The following is a 20,192-nucleotide window of genomic DNA, read 5'->3' on the forward strand; positions in this document are numbered from 1 at the left end:
ACAGGTTTAGCGAGATATGTGTGATCGTTGCAGGGTATTGAAAATAAATTGTCAGTATTTAAAGTAAGAGTTATGACAACAGATTAGGAGATCAGACTGGGCTGAATTTATGTAGATTCGGGGTTAGTAAATAAATTTGTAACTGAATTTAGTAGAAATTAGCATCAGTTTTGAAGACTGACAGAAGTGCGGATTAGTGACGGATATTGTGAACAACAACGAACTTCCAATGAAGTGTTGTGTGTTATTAGGTGAGAAATAAGTTACGAAGACGTGCTGGTGCAGTGTCATAAGAAGAAACTAGCGAAGAGACGCAAAAGTGATTATCTATGTGCTAAAGAGCAAAGATATACTCAAGTGCGGCATTTACGATAACGATTATTTTGCTTGATTAAAATAGTATGTGAAGACACTAAATGGACTTATCACCAGAGTTTATCAGGGACAACGTGAGTGTGTTGATATGGTACTCTGATATTCATAAGTAACTATATAAAGCCAAAAATTGGTAGACGTGACGAAGCATTACACGAATTCTGAATAATAAAGTTGAGTACTAATTCTTCCGAATCTTTGAATTCAGACCAGTAGCGTGAGAATAAAAAGTATATGTACTAACCCTTTTCTGACAGCGCTTTTCCATCAGTAATGATTAGTTTTGATACTTGTTGCGGGGTATGTTACATGTTCACACATCACCACCCTGTGAATGGCGATATGGTCTGATGCAACCCTTCTTCTACCTGAAGGTCAACCCTGTTGCTGTCCATCCTACACATAGTAGCAAGAGGATCATCCTCCGTCTCTTCCCACCATTAAGATCTGTCAGATTGAATTTTAAATAAATTTTGTAAATTATTGGGTGGAACATAACGTTAAATTAGCCTTGATGCAGATTTCCAATAGATTCTCTTAGGAACACGTCTCCCGAATAGCAAGGCAATTCTGATCGAAAGTCCATGGACACATTGGCCGTTAATGAGTTACTTTAAACGTTCATAACAAATCATTTAACAACATGTTGAGAAGCGAATGATTATATTAAACCTTCAGAAAACAGAATATACACCCTGGCAGGAGTTACATCTTATTTCATCGTATAAAGTTCACTGATGTCGGGTGCGACGAATTGATATTATACTGAACGGCATAGACCGACTGCGAGAATCGGACTTTCCGTGCTAAGAACGCATCTTTCTGTCTTAGCGAACTAAAGAGTTTGTTTTAGTGACTCTTTGTGAAGGAAATGGAGAGATCGGACGTGTGAGAGGAGGAGAGAGATTGTATTGTTGTGAGACGCCATTAGGGTATATAGTAAATGTTCAAATAGTTTTTACACAAAATGACATCCACTAAATAACATCAGGTATTCAAGTTTGTATATCTCCATACGGAAATTAATTAATTATCACGGTACAGGTATTACGAGACGTAGAATACTCTGAGGTGAAGTTTGGAACGGTAGTGCAAACCTGCATTTTCCACGGTCAGAATTCGTCATGAGGTTATCTCCGAATTAACTTGCTAAATTGTTGGACCTACCACGCAGACTCCGCAAACAACTTAGCAGACAGTTTTGCCGAACGATCTGCGTAGCGGTAAAGGTTTTAGCGATATCAGGTGGAGCAGATAACGACCAGGAATTTCCGCGAGGTCGCCGCTGCGGAATACATCTATTGCTCTCCAGTGGTATTTAAAACGAAATATTTATATTTTAGAGGTTTTCAGGAGAGTAAAGATAAAAGGGAATAAGGAACTAAGCTAAATCAACTGAAACTGATAATTAAAAAAAAAGCACACATAAAGAATATTTATTAATAGTAATAAATAAATTAAGAATATTTTTAATTAACTAACCAACAATAATTCCATTGTATTCTACTCACGCGATTCAGTGGCAGATACATTTCCAGTAAGTAAATTCAGACTCTGATTTTCTAATGGTATTGTGTGGCAGAGATCTTTAAAATTATGGTATATTTTTCCCAGTGTAGATAAAATTCGACTGTTTAATGTTCTTTCAGACAAAGTAGTCTCTTTATGTTTCGTTAATTCTTGTTTGAGATCCACAAATAACTTGTGCAGCTCATCTACACGTGGACTAATACATTGACGGAGAGACTCGCAGCACCAAACAATAATTAGCGTAGAGTAATTAAATTTCGGGAATACATTTGTCTAGATAATATGTTTAAGTGATTAACATTGCAAGGAAGCGCGAGGTAAGCAATTGCAAAAGTGAAATACCGGTACATTAATCTACATCTACATCCAAGCCACCTGACGGTGTGTGGTGGAGGGTACCTTGAGTACCTCTATCGGTTCTCCCTTCTATTCCAGTCTCGTATTGTTCGTGGAAAGAAGGATTGTCGGTATGCCTCTGTGTGGGCTCTAATCTCACTGATTTTATCCTCGTGGTCTCTTCGCGAGATATACGTAGGAGAGAGCAATATTCTGCTTGACTCGTCGGTGATGGTATGTTCCCGAAACTTCAACAAGAGCCCGTACCGAGCTACTGAGCGTCTCTCCTGCAGAGTCTTCCACTGGAGTTTATCTATCATCTCCGTGACGCTTTCGCGATTACTAAATGAGCCTGTAACGAAGCGCGCTGCTCTCCGTAGCGGGGGGTAACGACCAAAATGTTGAATGCAAGCATGCAAATGCGCATGCATTGTGTTGTACAGGTGGCGGATGTCAGTTTGTGGAATGGAGTTCCATGCTGTTGCACTTGCTCGGTCAACTGAGGGAAGATTAATGCTGTTTGTGGGTGATGCTGGAGTTGTCCGACGATGTTCCGTATGTACCCGATGGGAGACTTTGTGGGTGATGCTGGAGTTGTCCGACGATGTTCCGTATGTACCCGATGGGAGACAAATGTTGGTGATCGAGCACGCCAAGGTAGCATGTCGACACTCTTTAAAGCTCGTTGGGTTAAAACAGCGATGTGGGGACGAGCTTTATCTTGTTAGAAACACCACATGGACTGCTATTCGTGAGTGGTAGCACAAGAGGTCGATTTACCAGTTTGACGTACAAATTTGCAGTCGGGATGCGTCGGATAACCTCGAGAGTGTTGCTGCTGTCATAGGAAACCACAACCCAGAGCATAACTCCAGGTGTAGGCCCAGTGTGTCTAGCACCCAGACAGGTTGGTTGCACACCCTCAACTGGCCCCCACTCTGTCTGCCAATGAGCTCACGCTTGACGCCACTGAGGCTCTGTTGATCCACTGCTGACATGAGACAGCGGCTAGTCAAGTATTTAACAATGAAATTCGCCAACAGCCGTGCAGTTGAGATGTTATTTTATTTTATTTTTACTACTAGTTTCGGCATTTCATTATGGCATCTTCGGGCCCCATTTGCCCCTCTCAATACTGCATACTGGGCCATATGTTCTTGCATGTAGTGAATTCTAAACCGTATCCCAAGTGGTTTCTTCGAAAATCTGATTGCAACTAAGTTGGGGTCTGAAGATGGTATAATTGAACGTCGAAACAGGTAGTGAAACTTTTGGCGAATTTCATTGTTAAATGACATCACTTAAATCGGCGGTTTGGGGTAAGTGGGATGCATGCTACAGATCGTCTGGGTTGGAGCTGTCTTTGAAGTAACCGATTTGTAGCAGTTCGTTGTATCACTGCGGTGTCAACTGCCGCTCATACTGATGTTGCAGATGCTGTACGATGCCCCAGAGCCACGCACCGCACACGATGGTCTTCCTTCTCCGCAGTGCCACGTGGCCGTCTAGAGCCCATAGATTCTCGTGACCACCGCTGCCAGCAACCTTGTACAGTGGCTACCTTCCTGCCAAGTGTTTCTGCGACATCGCAGAAGGAACATACAGCTTCTCGTAGCTCTATTACACGACCTCGTTCAAACTCAGAGAGGTGTTAGTAATGGCATCTTTGTTGCCTTAAAGGTATTCTTGACTAACATCGACTTCCCACGTTCAATCTCAAAGGTAAGTAAGGCTCACGACCGTTGCCGCGTGTATTAAAAGCAAATGTGCTTTGGATCTTCATAGTGGCGCTACTGGCTTGAAATTTGAATAGACATCATCTTACAGATGTAGACACACGCCAACCAATTTTGATTTATATCGCAGAACTCCTTTTTGGTGTTATGGTTTTTGTTCCGTCAGTGTTCCAGATAACGTGTTTCAACGTTTTGTGCTTCTGCGTTCAACTCGTGCACGTAGTTTGTCCCTTACTTTTCTATCATTTTTACGCATTACAAGTACAGCAACTGGTTTGTTTCGCGCAGTTGATGGATGACTTGCTGCTTTCGCGTCATCTTTCCTTACGCTGCCTTTTGTTCACTTGCCTGTTCTTGTGGCAACACCATGTGTTCGCACCTACCGTTAATGATGATGAGGTCCCATACTCTGAGCAGCGTAGGGGACGATGCGGGAGACCCGCACCGCTGTACTAGGCAAGGTCCTAGCGGAGGTGGTTTGCCATTGCCTTCCTCCGACCATAATGGGGATGAATGACGATGATGACACAACACCCAGTCATCTCGAGGCAGGTAAAATCCCTGCCGCGCTGGGAATCGAACCCGAGACCCCGTGCGCGGGAAGCGAGAACGCTACTGCAAGATCACGAGTTAATAATATCTTAGATTTCATATGAACGAAACTGCATAGAGATGTGCCATTTGCAGTTGTCAGGACCTTCACGTTTATCGGTATTGACATTATAATAGCTGTTGTTAGCCATGTTGTTATGGAAGGTTCCCGTTATTGTACGATTTTTTAAGAAGAAAATTTTTTCTAGTAGGTCTCACTGGACTGAATCAGTCTTCTTCTAAAAGTGCGTTTTGTTTATTTTGACGTGGCCCGAAATAAAAGCTGCTGTAAATTAATAAATTCAACCAACACAGTTTTCATCTTGATTAATCGGGTTTCTGCCGGCAATCTGAAGATTGAACTTCTATCACAGCTTGGACGCCATTCACAATTTAGTTCAGCTGTAGTGACAACGGATAATAACCACAAAGTACGCGCACAGCGCTCGGATCAGCCGCTGCTAGTAAAAAACGCTACAGTCGTTGCTATTGGTCAGCGCACACCACGGACAGAGCGCCAGACACGACGCGGACCACAGAGGGAGCGCCTAGCACACAACCTAGGCATAAATACCGGACTCGTTCTGCACTGGAATCAGTATCAGTATCGTATCTCCCATTTCATCTTCATCTACATCCTCTTCCATTTCCATAATATTGTTCTTAAGTACATCGTCCTTGTATAGACCCTCTATATACTTATTCCACCTTTCTGCTTTCCCTTCTTTGCTTAGAACTGAGTTTCCATCTGAGCTCTTGATGTTCATACAAGTGGTTCTCTTTTCTCCAAAGGTCTCTTTAATTTTCCTGTAGGCAGTATCTATCTTTCCTCTTGTGATATCAGCCTCTACATCCTTACATTTGTCCTTTAGCCATCCCTGCTTAGCCATTTTGCATTTTCTGTCGATCTCATTCTTGAGACGTTTGTATTCCTCTTTGCCTGCTTCATTTACTGCATTTTTATATTTTCTCCTTTCATCAGTTAAATTCAATATTTTTCTGTTACCCAAGGATTTCTAGTAGCCCTCGTCTTTTTACCTTCTTGATCCTCTGCTGCCTTCACTACTTCATCCCTCAAAGCTACCCATTCTTCTTCTACTGTATTTATTTTCCCCATTCCTGTCAATTGTTCCCTTATGTTCTCCCTGAAACTCTGTACAACCTCTGGTTTAGTCAGTTTATCCAGGTCCCATCTCCTTAAATTTCCACCTTTTTGCAGTTTCCCCAGTTTTATTCTACAGGTGGTCAGAGTCTACATCAGCTCCTGGAAATGTCTTACAATTTAAAACCTGGTTCCTAAACCTCTGTCTTACCATTATATAATCTATCTGATACCTTTTAGAATCTCCAGGGTTCTTCCATGTATACAACCTTCTTTCATGATTCTTAGCTATGATTAAGTTGTGCTCTGTGCAAAATTCTACCAGGCGGCTACCTCTTTCATTTCTTAGCCCCAATCCATATTCACCTACTACGTTTCCTTCTCTCCCTTTTCCTACACTCGAATTCCAGTCACCCGTGACTATTGAATTTTCGTCTCCCTTCACTATCTGATTAATTTCTTTTATTTCATCATACATTTCTTCAATTTCTTCGTCATCTGCTGAGCTAGTTGGCATATAATCTTGTACTACTGTAGTAGGTGGGGGCTTCGTATCTATCTTGGCCACAATAATACGTTCACTATGTTGTTTGTAGTAGCTTACCCTCATTCCTATTTTTTTATTCATTATTAAACCTACTCCTGCATTATCCCTATTTGATTTTGTACTTATAAGCCTGTAGTCACCTGACCAGAAGTCTTGTTCTTCCTGCCACCGAACTTCATCAATTCCCACTATGTCTAACTTTAACCTATCCATTTCCCTTTTTAAATTTTCTGACCTACCTGCCCGATTAAGGGATCTGAGATTCCACGCTCCGATCCGTAGAACACCAGTTTTCTTTCTCCTGATAACGACATCCTCTAGAGTAGTCCCCGCCCGGAGATCCGAATGGGGGACTATTGTACCTCCGGAATATTTTACCCAAGAGCACGCCATCATCATTTAATCGTACAGTAGAGCTGCATGCCCTAGGGAAAAATTACGGCTGTAGTTTCCCCTTGCTTTCAGCCGTTTTCAGTACCATAACAGCAAGGCCATTTTGGCTAGTGTTACAAGGCCAGATCAGTCAATCATCCAGACTGTTGCCCCTGCAACTACTGAAAAGGCTGCTGCCCCTCTTCAGGAACCACACGTTTGTCTGGCCTCTCAACAGATACCGCTCCGTTGTGGTTGTACCTACGGCACGGCTGTCTGTATCGCTGAGGCACGCAAGCCTCCCCATCAACGGCAAGGTCCATGGTTCATGGGGGGCGGGGATTGGATATCTTGGCATACATAATTAAGTCAGTTTCTTTCCAAAAGAGTACTTTATAACGGATTCCGAAGAATAGCTCTCCACAGTCTACTCATTTCGCTAGAACTGTCTTACACATTACTACACAGCCGGCCGGATTGGCCGAGCGGTTCTAGGAGCTTCAGTCTGGAACCGCGCGACCGCTACGGTCACAGGTTCGAATCCTGCCTCGGGCATGGATGTGTGTGATGTCCTTAGGTTAGTTAGGTTTAAGTTAAGTTTCAATAGTAAACCTCTCCTGGATGCACAACGCCTCTTTTTGTCAGATATGTTCATAGTCGTGGTAGCAAAATAAGTTCGTCATTTAATGTTCAATTCAAATTAGATGAAAATCCATGTCACATTTGCAGTAGCAACTTAAGCTCCATGATAATGGTATTGTTTACAACTTCCATGTGTTATCTTCAGCTTAATTCTAACAATTTTAACCAAACAATGAGGTCATCGGTCCCAAAATCTTTCTTTCTGCTACAAGGAAAGCCTATTTCCATATAAAATTTTTGAGTATTGTCATGAAATTATACCAACTGCTTAATACTTATGAACTTTTCAGTTTTAACATTTATTTATTGTAGTTGTATAGCTTTCTGACATTAATGATATCTTGAATACAATGAGCTTACACTCGAAGTTTAGGCCAAATAATAAGAAACAGTTGCCTGATTACTTTTTCAAATATAATGCCTGATCGTTATAATGTGATTAGTGAATTATTTTGAGTGCTAATTCCACTGATCAACCAAAAAACATTTTTTTTTAGTTACAGCAATATTCAATGTTTCAGGAAGGTAATTCGCCCTGAATCCAGATCTATTTTCAGAATTCCTACAGCGGACTCAGTTTTCACACAATAACGGTATTTATATATTCTCACAGGAACCTATACGTTGTATGTACTATGGCAGAACGACACTCTCTCGCAACAAAATTTCCAAATGAAAACTGAACAAAACCTTTCAGCACACAAAAGAGTGAAAGGATGAGTAAGATAAGAGGAAGAGAAGCTATCACAACTAAAAATATTTTCTTCTCGATTACCTACGGTACTTTGTGCAGGGTCGTCTTTTTGTAAGAACCTTCAAAAGTCGGACAACGCTACACCGTTTGCCTTGATAACACTTTTCTAGTTGAGGACTTCATAAATGTCCTTTATTAACGGTGCCAGAATTATCCGGGAAGGATTTTCAATTATCATTCACGAAACGTAGTTTAAGTGGGCGGTAGTTCTCTGTCTTACAATCGTCTAAAAGATTCTTGCAGAAAGTTGTTAAACACCATGACATTCGTTCAACAGCTCAAGGAAATGTTCATCGGACATTAATGCCTTAGTTTTCGGTCTTACAAATAGTCCTTCCTTTGTTTTTATTTCATTGATCCTTAGAAACTTCTCTCGCAAATACGTGAATCCTACTGGAGTTTTGCCCTTGGGTTGCGCAAAACTCTTGACGAACCTCAATTTAATTTGCAGGAGAGATAGATACACATTTTTTGCTCAACAAAAGAAATAATCAGCATTTTATTCTGTCCAGGCAGTCTTTCATTCCGAGCAAGCATTTTTTAAACAATGTTTTTTTCCTGTCTTTGATGTCCCATTTGAATTAAAAGAAGCGGTGTTTAGTGTACCCAAGCTGCATGGCGAGAGAAACTACAATGTGTTGGAGATCTCTACACATACACTGTTTATAATTCTCACACCGGGCAGGTGTGAGTAACAGATTTAAGTTCCCGTAAGTCTCCTTCAGATTAATTGCAGGAGCAACCGTAACAGAATGAAACTTATTCCCAAAGTGTTCTGCTTTCAGACTAACTTTGCTGAAATCGTGACCAATAACCCTCTTAATCGACTAGACATAATTTTCATCCTTGCTTGGAGAGAAATTCAGAGACACGCAAACCTTCACGAACTTGGAACAAAATGAAGTCACATCCAACAATAGCGTTCTCAACGGAGAGATGCTAGTGGCAAAATAGAGAACGTAATTCTGTGTGTTCAAGCATGTCTCATAGGCTAGTATTAGCTTAAAGTCGACTTTTTGACATCGTCTCCTTTTTTCCTCGTCATTGTGTTCCAGTGTAAATCCTGTTGTGTTGGAGAACGACCTTTGAACAATACCAGTCGCTTACTAAAGAACACTTTTAACTGCATCTTACAGCGCTAAACGATGGCAGTTTTAGTAACTGTCTGAATAAGTTCGATTAGAAATTGCAAGAATATCATGAACATTCGGAAATATTTATCTTGGAGCAGTAACTGCGTGGCTGACAAGTTGCTTGCTCTTGAGGGATTTGTTGAAGAGTACAGGAGTGTTTTTGCTCGTCAGGGGGAGCGCGGTGGGCGTGGTTCCCGGTGAGGACAAAGCGGCTGGCCTCCTGTGTGTTCTGTGACGTATGGCTTCCGGTGGGTGTGTCTGCGTAGCCTTTCCGCTGTCCGGCGTGAACCATGTAACATCCACGTCACATCCACACATGATCATCAAACTGAACGACTGACAGCGCAGTTCACGGTTCCCTGCTATTTAACAAACTGCCGTTCATAGGGTCAGCACTACTCTCGTATTGATAGCTTTCCTGAATGCAAAAAAGTATCATTGTTAGACGACTGAAAGGGAATGAAGAGTAACTTGGTCTTAGTGTTTCAAGAAATCACGTTCCTGTGTGGGCTTTAATTCTGAAACTAGCTTTTTGCCGGCAGCTTCACCCGCGTACGCAGATGTTTTATAGCAGATGGGCTACCATTTAGTTTGAGAGGTATTATCAATTATTCTATTGTCCTTTCGACAAAAAGGACTGTCGGTAGTAATTATAGGACTGGACAAACGATACTCGCAATCGACCATGAATTCTCGATACGCTTTAGAGTTCGATACGACATCGAGCCTGCTCGAAGAATCGCCTCGCAACGGATTCGCATGACCTGAGTGCAACTGACACGAAAGAACAGAAAAGAAAAGATCAGAGCACAACAAGACTTATAGCTCGTCTTAAAATTTCTTGAAACACAGAAGGAAACAGAATTAAAGCATTAAGTCGTACATCCACACAAACTTGTGTTTGAACAAATTTTCAGAAAGAGTTCTCACACAGTATTTATGGATGCATAAATTTTTTTAAGTAAAGGTGAAAAAATTAGAATTCGAACACATTTCTTGACTCTGAACCCAGTATAATATTTTATATGGTTATCAGAGGCTACGATTTTTTGCCAAGTGAGTTGGACATGACCAATTCAGTTTCTGTTCGCATGTAAAAACAATGGAGAAATGTTACTAGCTTAAAGGATTTTGAAAACAGTATGTTAACATAACTGCAGCACGTTGGGTATAAAAGGACAGAAGCTCATTTTTAGATTCTAATGCAAATAGAGACAGCCACAGTTGCAACTAAAACCAATCACCGACCAAATAAAGATCCATTTTAGTTGCAACTCGGGCTGTCTCTTTTTTCATCACAATGCGGTAACCCTTGCCCGCGAAAGGCAAAGGTCCCGATTCCGAGTTTCGATACGGCACACATTTTTAATCAGTCAGGAAGTTGCACATCAGTGCACAATCCGCAGTAGAGCGAAAATTTTATTCTGTAAACATTACCCCGGCTGAGGCGAAGCCATGTTTCTGCGACAGCCTTTCTTCCAGAAATTCTAGTCCAAGTGTTGCAGGAGAGCTTCTGTTAAGTTTGAAAGGTAGGAAATGCCGTGCTGGGGGAAGTGTAACTGCATATATTGATGCCGTTTCTGTATTTCACAGTGCCTATATAGTTCTGTGTAACGATCCTTAGGCCGTAAATGCATGTCCGAAGGAAGAGACACTTCCGACGATCGATAGCTGTGATAAATGATGAAGTGAATTTGCAAACTGCGAATCCGGTGCCGCAACAGCTATACGGTTTACTGAAAACACACGAAAATTTGTGTCGGGGTGGGACTCGAACCCCAAGTTCCTGCTTGCGCTTGTCGCGAGCGGTCGCCTAACTACTTCGGCTATCCGCTCACGCTTGGAGGAACGCCACAACTCTCCATGCGTCCCATGCGTCCCATGCCTGTCTGAAGGAAAACTGCTTCGAACTATACAGACACTGCACTACAATATTCCATGCCAAAGCCAAGGCAACCTGACGAGAAAAATAAATGTGTCTAACTGTGAGGGACTCACATAATTGGGCGAGCGCTAACGAAGAAGACACTGGAACATATGGAGATTGGGGCCAGTCGTCGAACCGTGCTCTAATAGCCGGAGTAGTTAAGCCAACCTCTCGCGACAAGCGAAAGCGGGATATCTGGCTTCGAGTCCTAATCCGGCACAAATTTTCGTATGTTTCCAGTAAATTGTATAGCTGTTGTCGTACCGGAAGTTGCGAATGCACTTCAGGAAGTGAAGCAGTGAGAACGGGTCTTGAGTCATCCTTGGACAGTTCAGTAAGCTATGGGACCGCTACATTTACATCTGAACATAAGTATAGGATGATTACAAGTTTTCAACTTCAGAACGGTCTGCCACGCATACGCAGATGATGTAAACGTTCTTGTCAGCACGAACCAAGAGATCGAAACAATTCGTGATATTATTACGGCTTACGCCAACGCCTGCGGTGCGGAGTTAAATGAACAAAAATCCAAGATTTTGCCCATAGGATTCACCACTGATGATATGAAAACATCTTGGCTAAATAATATTGACAAAGTGAATCAGTTAGGAATGAAGTTGACATCGGTTCCGCATGACTTGCTTACGTTAAACTACGAGCATGCACTGAGGTGACAAAAGTCATGGGTTTACCTCCTAATATCGTGTCGGCCCTCCTTTTGCCCGGGGTAGTGCAGCAACACGACATGGCATGGACTCAACAAGTCATCGGAAGTCCCTTAGAGAAATATTGAGCCATGTTTCCAATATAAACTCAATTTCGAATGTGTTGACAATGCAGGCTTTTGCGCATGAATTGACCGCTCGATTATGTTCCATAGTTGTTCGACAGGACTCATACTGATCCATCGAGGTGGCCAAATCAGTTGCTTGAATTGTCCAGGATGTTTTAAAAACCAATCTCGAACATTTGTGATCCGATTACGAGACATCGCTGTTTTGGAACATGAGGTCCATGAATGCCAGCAAATGGTCTCCAAGTAGCCGAACATAGCCATTTCCAGTCAATGATCGGTTTAGTTGGACCAGAGGACCCAGTCCGTTTTATGTAAAGCACAGCAACGCCATCATGGAGCCACCACAAGGTTGGGTCCATGGCTTAGTAGGGTCTGCGCCACACTCGAACCCTACCATCAGCCCTTATCAACTGAAATCGGAACTCACCTGTCTAGGCAACGGTTTTCCAGTCGTCTAGAGTGCAACCGATATGGTCACGAGCCCAGCGCTGCAGGTGATAAAGTACAGTTAGTAAAGGCACTCGCGTCGGTTAACCACTGTAGACGATTAACGCCAAATTTCGCAGCACTGTCCTAACATATATGTTCTTCGTACCGGCCACATTGATTTCGGCAGTTATTTCACACACTGTTGCTTGTCTGTTAGCACTGAAGACTCTACGCTAACGCCGCTGCTCTCGGTCGTTGAGTGAATGACGTTGGCCACTGCGTTGTCCGTGGTCAGACGCAAATTTGATGTTCTCGGCACACTCTTGATACTGTGAATCTCGAAATATTGAATTCCCTATCGATTTTCAAAATGGAATGCCCCATATGTTGAGCTCCAACTACCATCCCGCGTTCAGTGTGATAACTCCCGTAGTGCGGACATAATCACGTCGGAAACCTTTTCACATGAATCGCCTGTGTGCAAATGACCGTTCCGCCAATGCTCTGCCATTTTATAAGCTCAGTGCGTTAAGAGCCACTCTAAAAGACAACAGAAACTGGTCACTAAATCATTTGTAAAGAGCCCTGTTGATCAATACTTACATTCTCTGCAAGACGTACCACTAGACAGTTGGGCTACCAATTTCCTTTGAGACTGTACGAAAGAGTTGGACGGCCTTATGCTGACATAAGATAAAGGCATCATATTCAAACGCTCGCTTCATACGATGACTTTGGCTCGCACTGAGAGCAGTTTAGGTGTTTTAAGGATGTCCATTCAGAGTGTACTACAATGCATATAAAAAACTTCTAAAATGATGCAGAACAACCACAGTGGTATGCCCGTACTGTGGTCTTGTTTGTTGTTGTGGTCTTCAGTCCCGAGACTGGTTTGATGCAGCTCTCCATGCTAATCTACCTTGTGCAAGCTTCTTCATCCCCCAGTACCTACTGCAACCTACATCCTTCTGAATCTGCTTAGTGTAGTCATCTCTTTTTTATTTGGTCTCCCTCTACGATTTTTACCTTCCACGCTGCCCTCTAATACTAAATTGGTGATCCCTTGGTGCCTCAGAACATGTCCTACCAACCGATTCCTTCTTCTAGTCAAGTTGTGCCACAAACATCTCTTCTCCCCAATCCTATTCAATACTTCCTCATTAGTTATGTGATCTACCCATCTAATCTTCAGCATTCTCCTGTAGCACCACATTTCGAAAGCTTCTATACTCTTCTTGTCCAAACTATTTATCGTCTATGATTCACTTCCACACATGGCAACACTCCATACAAATACTTTCAGAAATGACTTCCTGACACTTAAATCTATACTCGATGTTAACAAATTTCTCTTCTTCAGAAACGCTCTCCTTGCCATTGCCAGTATACATTTTATATCCTCTCTACTTCGACCATCATCAGTTATTTTGCTCCCCAAATAGCAAACCTACTTTACTACTTTAAGTGTCTCATTTCCGAATCTAATTCCCTGAGCATCAGCCGACTTAATTCGACTACATTCCATTATCCTCGTTTTGCTTTTGTTCATGTTCGTCTTATATCCTCCTTTCAAGACACTATCCATTCCGTTCAACTGCTCTTCCAAGTCCTTTGCTGTCTCTGACAGAATCACAATGTCATCGCCGAACCTCAACATTTTTATTTCTTCTCCATGGATTTTAATACCTACTCCGAATTTTTCTTTTGTTTCCTTCACTGCTTGCTCAATATACAGATTGAATAACATCGGAGAGAGACTGCAACCCTGTCTCACTCCCTTCCCAACCACTGCCTCCCTTTTATGTCCCTCGACTCTTATAACTGCCATCTGGTTTCTGTACAAATTGTAAATAGCCTTTCGCTCCCTGTATTTTACCCCTGCTACCTTAAGAATTTGAAAGAGAGTATTCCAATCAACATTGTCAAAAGCTTTCTCTAAGTCTACAAATGCTAGAAACGTAGGTTTGCCCTTCCTTAATCTAGCTTCTAAGATAAGTCGTAGGGACAGTATTGCCTCACGTGTTCCAACATTTCTACGGAATCCAAACTGATCTTCCCCGAGGTCGGCTTCTACTAGTTTTTCCATTCGTCTGTAAAGAATTCGCGTTAGTATTTTGCAGCTATGACTTATTAAACTGATAGTTCGGTAATTTTGACATCTGTCAACCCCTGCTTTCTTTGAGATTGGAATTATTATATTCTTCTTGAAGTCTGAGTGTATTTCGCCTGTCTCATACATCTTGCTCACCAGATGGTAGAGTTTTGTCAGGACTGGCTCTCCCGAGGCCGTCATTAATTCCAATGGAATGTTGTCTACTCCGCGGGCCTGGTTTCGACTCAGGTCTTTCAGTGCTCTGTCAAACTCTTCACGCAGTATCTTATCTCCCATTTGATCTTCATCTACATTCTCTTCCATTTCCATAATATTGTCCTCAAGTATATCGCCCTTGTATAGACCCTCTTTATACTCCTTCCACCTTTCTGATTTCCCTTCTTTGTTTAGAACTGGGTTTCCATCTGCGCTCTTGATAGTCATACAAGTGGTTCTCTTTTCTCCAAAGGTCCCTTTAATTTTCCTGTAGGCAGTATCTATCTTACCCCTAGTGAGATAAGCCTCTACATCCTTACATTTGTCCTCTAGCCATCCCTGCGTAGCCGTTTTGCACTTCCTGTCGATCTCATTTTTGAGACGTCTGTATTCCTTTTTGCCTGCTTCATTTACTGCATTTTTATAATTTCTCCTTTCATAAATTAAATTCAATATTTCTTCTGTTATCCAAGGATTTCTACTACCCTTCATCTTTTTACCTATTTGATCCTCTGCTGCCTTCACCCTCAAAGCTACCTATTCATCTTCTACCGTATTTCATTCCCCCATTCCTGTCAATTGCTCCCTTATGCTCTCCCTGAAAGTCTGTACAACCTCTGGTTCTTTTAGTTTATCCAGGTCCCATCTCCTTAAATTCCCACCTTTTTGCAGTTTCTTCAGTTTTAATCTACAGGTCATAACCGATAGATTGTTGTCAGAGTCCACATCTGCCCCTGGAAATCTCTTACAATTTAAAACCTTGTTCCTAAACCTCTGTCTTACCATTATATAATCTATCTGAAACCTGTCAGTATCTCCAGGCTTCTTCCATGTATACAGCCTTCTTTTATGTTTCTTGAACCAAGTGTTAGCTATGATTAAGTTGTGCTCTGTGCAAAATTCTACCAGGCGGCTTCCTCTTTCATTTCTTACCCCCAATCCATATTCACCTACTACGTTTCCTTCTCTCCCTTTTCCTACTAACGAATTCCAGTCACCCACGACTATTAAATTTTCGTCACCCTTCACTATCTGAATAATATCTTTTATTTGATCATACATTTCTTCAATTTCTTCGTCATCTGCAGAGCCAGTTGGCATATAAACTTGTACTACTGTACTAGGTGTGGGCTTCATATCTATCTTGGCCACAGTAATGCGTTCACTATGCTGTTTGTAGTAGCTTACCCGCATTCCTATTTTCCTATTCATTATTAAACCTACTCCTGCATTACCCTTATTTGATTTTGTGTTTATAACCCTGTAGTCACCCGACCAAAAGTCTTGTTCCTCCTGCCACCGCACTTCACTAATTCCCACTATATCTAACCTTAACCTATCCATTTCCCTTTTTAAATTTTTTAACCTACCTGCCCGATTAAGGGATCTGACATTCCACGCTCCGATCCGTAGAACGCCAGTTTTCTTTCTCCTGATAACGACATCCTCTTGAGTAGTCCCCGCCCGGAGATCCGAATGGGGGACTATTTTACCTCCGGAATATTTTACCCAAAAGGACGCCATCATCATTTAATCATATAGTAAAGCTCCATGCCCTCGGGAAAGATTACGGCTGTAGTTTCCCCTTGCTTTCAGCCGTTCGCAGTAGCAGCACAGCAAGGCTGTTTTGGTTAATGTTACAAGGCAAGATCAGTCAATCATCCAGACTGTTGCCCCTGCAACTACTGAAAAGGCTGCTGCCCCTCTTCAGGAACCACACGTTTGTCTGGCCTCTCAACAGATACCCCTCCGTTGTGGTTGCACCTACGGTACGGCTATCTGTATCGCTGAGGCACGCAAGCCTCCCCACCAACGGCGAGGTCCATGGTTCAATGGGGGGAGGACTGTGGTCTTACCGAATCCCTTTTCAGTGACTGAGCCTTAAGAAAACCACAGGCACCAGTAACACATGAGACACATTAATGAAGAACTGGCGTTTGTTTGTAAATATCATACGAAACTGAGCTGTCTACAAGAAGACCTCACCAGTATATTACTTCATAGTTATACAACTTGCTGATAAATACAAATCCCTATAGAGATGAAATATGCAACTGACAACTGGAAAAATATCTGAAAGAAATAAATGACAATATCCTCAGGTCAGTTGTGATATCTGTATGGTATGATATTGTCAATGAGGAAACTGTAACGGTAGAAAAGCTGAACAAGATTAAATATGAAGCCTGGCCAATGTAGTGACTAGTGCCTTTTGGTAGACAAACTAGCATATAACTTTTGTTGCAGAGATCTCATTAAGATCTGGAACTGGAAACGAAAAAAACTACCAGTTATCAAGAAATCGTCGGAAACTACAATATCTATATAAGAGGTTCTCTGTCGAGACTGGGTTTTATACACCATCACAAAGCACAACAGTTAAGCATTCCTGATTGAAAATTTTGGGGACCATGTCATTAGAAACAAAGTTTCAACATTAGGTTTTTATGTTTTATATGGCAGAACAACACTTTAAGTTAAAGTAATTTTATAAATACAAAGTGTTTTCAAAACTTCCTTCTTTATACTTTGCCATGAGAATGTGAATGAGTCACAATGATTTGGGATAGCAGCAACATGGTAAACTTTTATTCAGAAATTTTACTTTAGTAATATCGTCACCTGGTTTGTCTCCAGGAGTATAGGAAGACACGTCCAACAAAAACATAACAACTTCTTGTTGTACTTTCCTTGAGATGAACTCAGCTACGTTCAAGAAGACTAACTCATTAATTTATTTGTATTCCAGTCTGTCTACCACTTCTTGCCACATCTGAACGACGCACTGGCAAAAGAACTGCAGGTCACTTAAAAAAAGAAAAAAAGACTAGTAAAGAATGTTGAGCTCTTAAAGTCGGTTATTTTAATAAGAATATTATCTCTAGATTTTGAATTATGAATGAAAATTTCCATTTCTTCCATGACAGCCATTCTTCGATTTTCAATGTGTGTCCTGGGGGCGCCTGTTAAGTGTGTTTCCACGGCTGATTTGTTACATTTATCCAGTCTGTAGCAGTATAAATGTGTGTCAAGATTTGTATCTGACGCTTTTATGTTGTGAATGAGCTTTCTGCCTAGGTTTTTGTTGGGGCTTAAGGTTATTTCTACATCTTTGTTTTTGAATAGCCTTACTAATTTGTCAGACATTATAGAAAGATAAGGCATTTTTACATGTTTAACAGCTGAGACGTTGTCAGTTGTGTGTATAGTTTGAAGTTGTTGGTTTAGTTCATTTTTATCCGTTGTGACATTGTGTGAATGATCATATATTGTTTACTGCGGTATGTTTTATGGTTTCTGTTTCTTGTTGAAGTCCTTTGTGTTGAAGTGGAAATTTGTATGGTCCTATAGCATTGATTTATATGCAGTTTTTTTAATGAGAAACGGGATGTGTGGAGCAATTTGGTGCGTTGGTGTCTGTACCACTGCAGGGGCAAAAAAGCAATCAGTGATGGTGGGGAGTCGTAGCACCTCCCACAACAAACCAAAAACACTTTGCCAAGCTCTGTCAGCTATACGTAATATACTTGACATTTTTTGCGATGTTAAAGGAGCCTTATTTGTAAATTTCATGAAACGGGGAACGACGATGCACTCTGAACCGTACAATGAAACTAAGAAAACTGAGAAGAGATATACCAAAGAGGGAATACGGTCTCTCGATTATTGGTGTTACGTTTTTGCACGAAAATGCTCGGTCACACCCTGACCTATGACTGTGATGGGTGCCTCATGAGGGCTGATTGCAGCAGCACCCGAAACATCTCTCACATACTAGGAAGGATCTTACTGAAACAATATTTCCTAGAGGTATGTTCCGTCTGTGGGACTAAATGAAAGGCAGTTTGCTTTTTACCATACACTTTGAGCTTTTTTTTTATTATGAATCATCTTCAGTGGCCTGTAAACACATGTTTGTTTTTATGTATATGATAATGCATTATGCAGCAGTTACAAGTATGTCACTATGTTACGTTTTCTCATGTCATTCTTTGTTTTCCAGGTGAGAAACAACGTTAACAGCACAGGTTTCATGAGGTTTAATTTTCGTTTGGTGTTACGTATGGTTTACAACGTTGCTAGTCCATGTGTGTCGTCCTGGAGATGTGTTTACTTGGTCTCCATACTCCAGGTGGCAAATTTTCGTCGTTTTTTCACCTACATTGATTATATCACTTTACTTGCACTTTTAGTTGTGTGTTGAACATGTGCGTGTGTCTACAGTATGTAGTGTTGCCGACTACCACTGTGTGTTTAGGGTTTATTTATCGTTCATCTTTCGTATGTGTTGTACACGTATGGTAGGATATTTGTTCCTTTATTTGTGTTTTGTTATGTGTGAACGTGCTATTCAATGTGTACATGTGTGCGTGTTCGAGAGATAGAGAGAGAGGTTTATAATGACTTATTCTGGTTGTATGTTACTTTCCGTATGTCATTGGTTTAGTAGCCAACGTGAGCAACGAGTTATTGCTGATGTTGATTTGGTCATCAGTTACTTTCTTCTTCAAAGCAAAGGCTCTTTTTGAATGGACGTTTTCCCATAATGTCAGGAGATTTTGTTGTAATTGTTCTCTCTAATACTTTTCATTTCTTGTTCATGTTGGACGGTTGATATCCAGGTTTTATCAAGTGTTCAGCAAAGATAGAACTACTGTTAAAATACTTCCAGGCGCTTGTATGTTATGTATACCTAGTTTTGAAATCCCCGCGTCTTACTCCCAGATACACTGATTCACAGTCTTGTCATTCTAACTGGTATATAGTTGCTTACTGGCATTTATCAGATTTGTCTACTGTTGTTCGTAAATATGAGTGGAGTTCTGTAAGCAACGTGTAATGCCTGTTTCTGTAGTATATTTGCTGTTCTGTTTGTTGACTGGTGTTTTTCATGTTTCATGTAAAATTTCTTTGTCTTAGTCATGTAATGAGTTGTACTGTTTTACGTTTCTGTGTTTCTGTATTGTTTGTTGGGTTCTTTAGTGTTTGCATTCTCTGCTTGTTTTGAATTTTCTTCAGTTCTCTTTTTATTTTAGGGTTTAGTCTTTGTGCCATATGGGTGTTATAGCCATCGTTTATGGCTATGAGTTTTGTTGTTTGTAATTCTTTTTCATGGTTTTCTTTGCTGAGTGGGATAAGATTTTGCGTCTGTGACATGTGTTGCAGACCGCTAATTATAGATTTTGTAGGTGGTTGGACGTGGCATATGCAATTGTATCTGTGTCTGTTGGCTGAACACCTGATAAAACATGGACATGAACCATTCAACACAGATCAGGACATGAAAATTATTTGAGTGAGCAGTCACAACAAAAAACGTCAGTCTTCAAAAGAAAACTTACTTATATAAAGAGTCTTTGAAATGAAAAACAAAGTAATTAATGAGCAAATCAATGCAAACAGTAACTCATTGATTATGTTAGCCATTAAATAAATAGCAAACAGATATGTAAAACACAACCAGAGTAAAAAAAATTATCACTTTCACATCCCCCCTCTCTCTCTCCTTCTCTCTCTTACACAGACACACACATACAAACACACAACAACAAGGACCTAATAGGAAACCACACAGACACAACATTAAGAAAGGACGGGAGATAAACATACA

The sequence above is a fragment of the Schistocerca gregaria genome, chromosome 1, assembly GCF_023897955.1.
Source record: "Schistocerca gregaria isolate iqSchGreg1 chromosome 1, iqSchGreg1.2, whole genome shotgun sequence".
NCBI classification, from domain to species: Eukaryota; Metazoa; Arthropoda; class Insecta; order Orthoptera; family Acrididae; genus Schistocerca; species Schistocerca gregaria.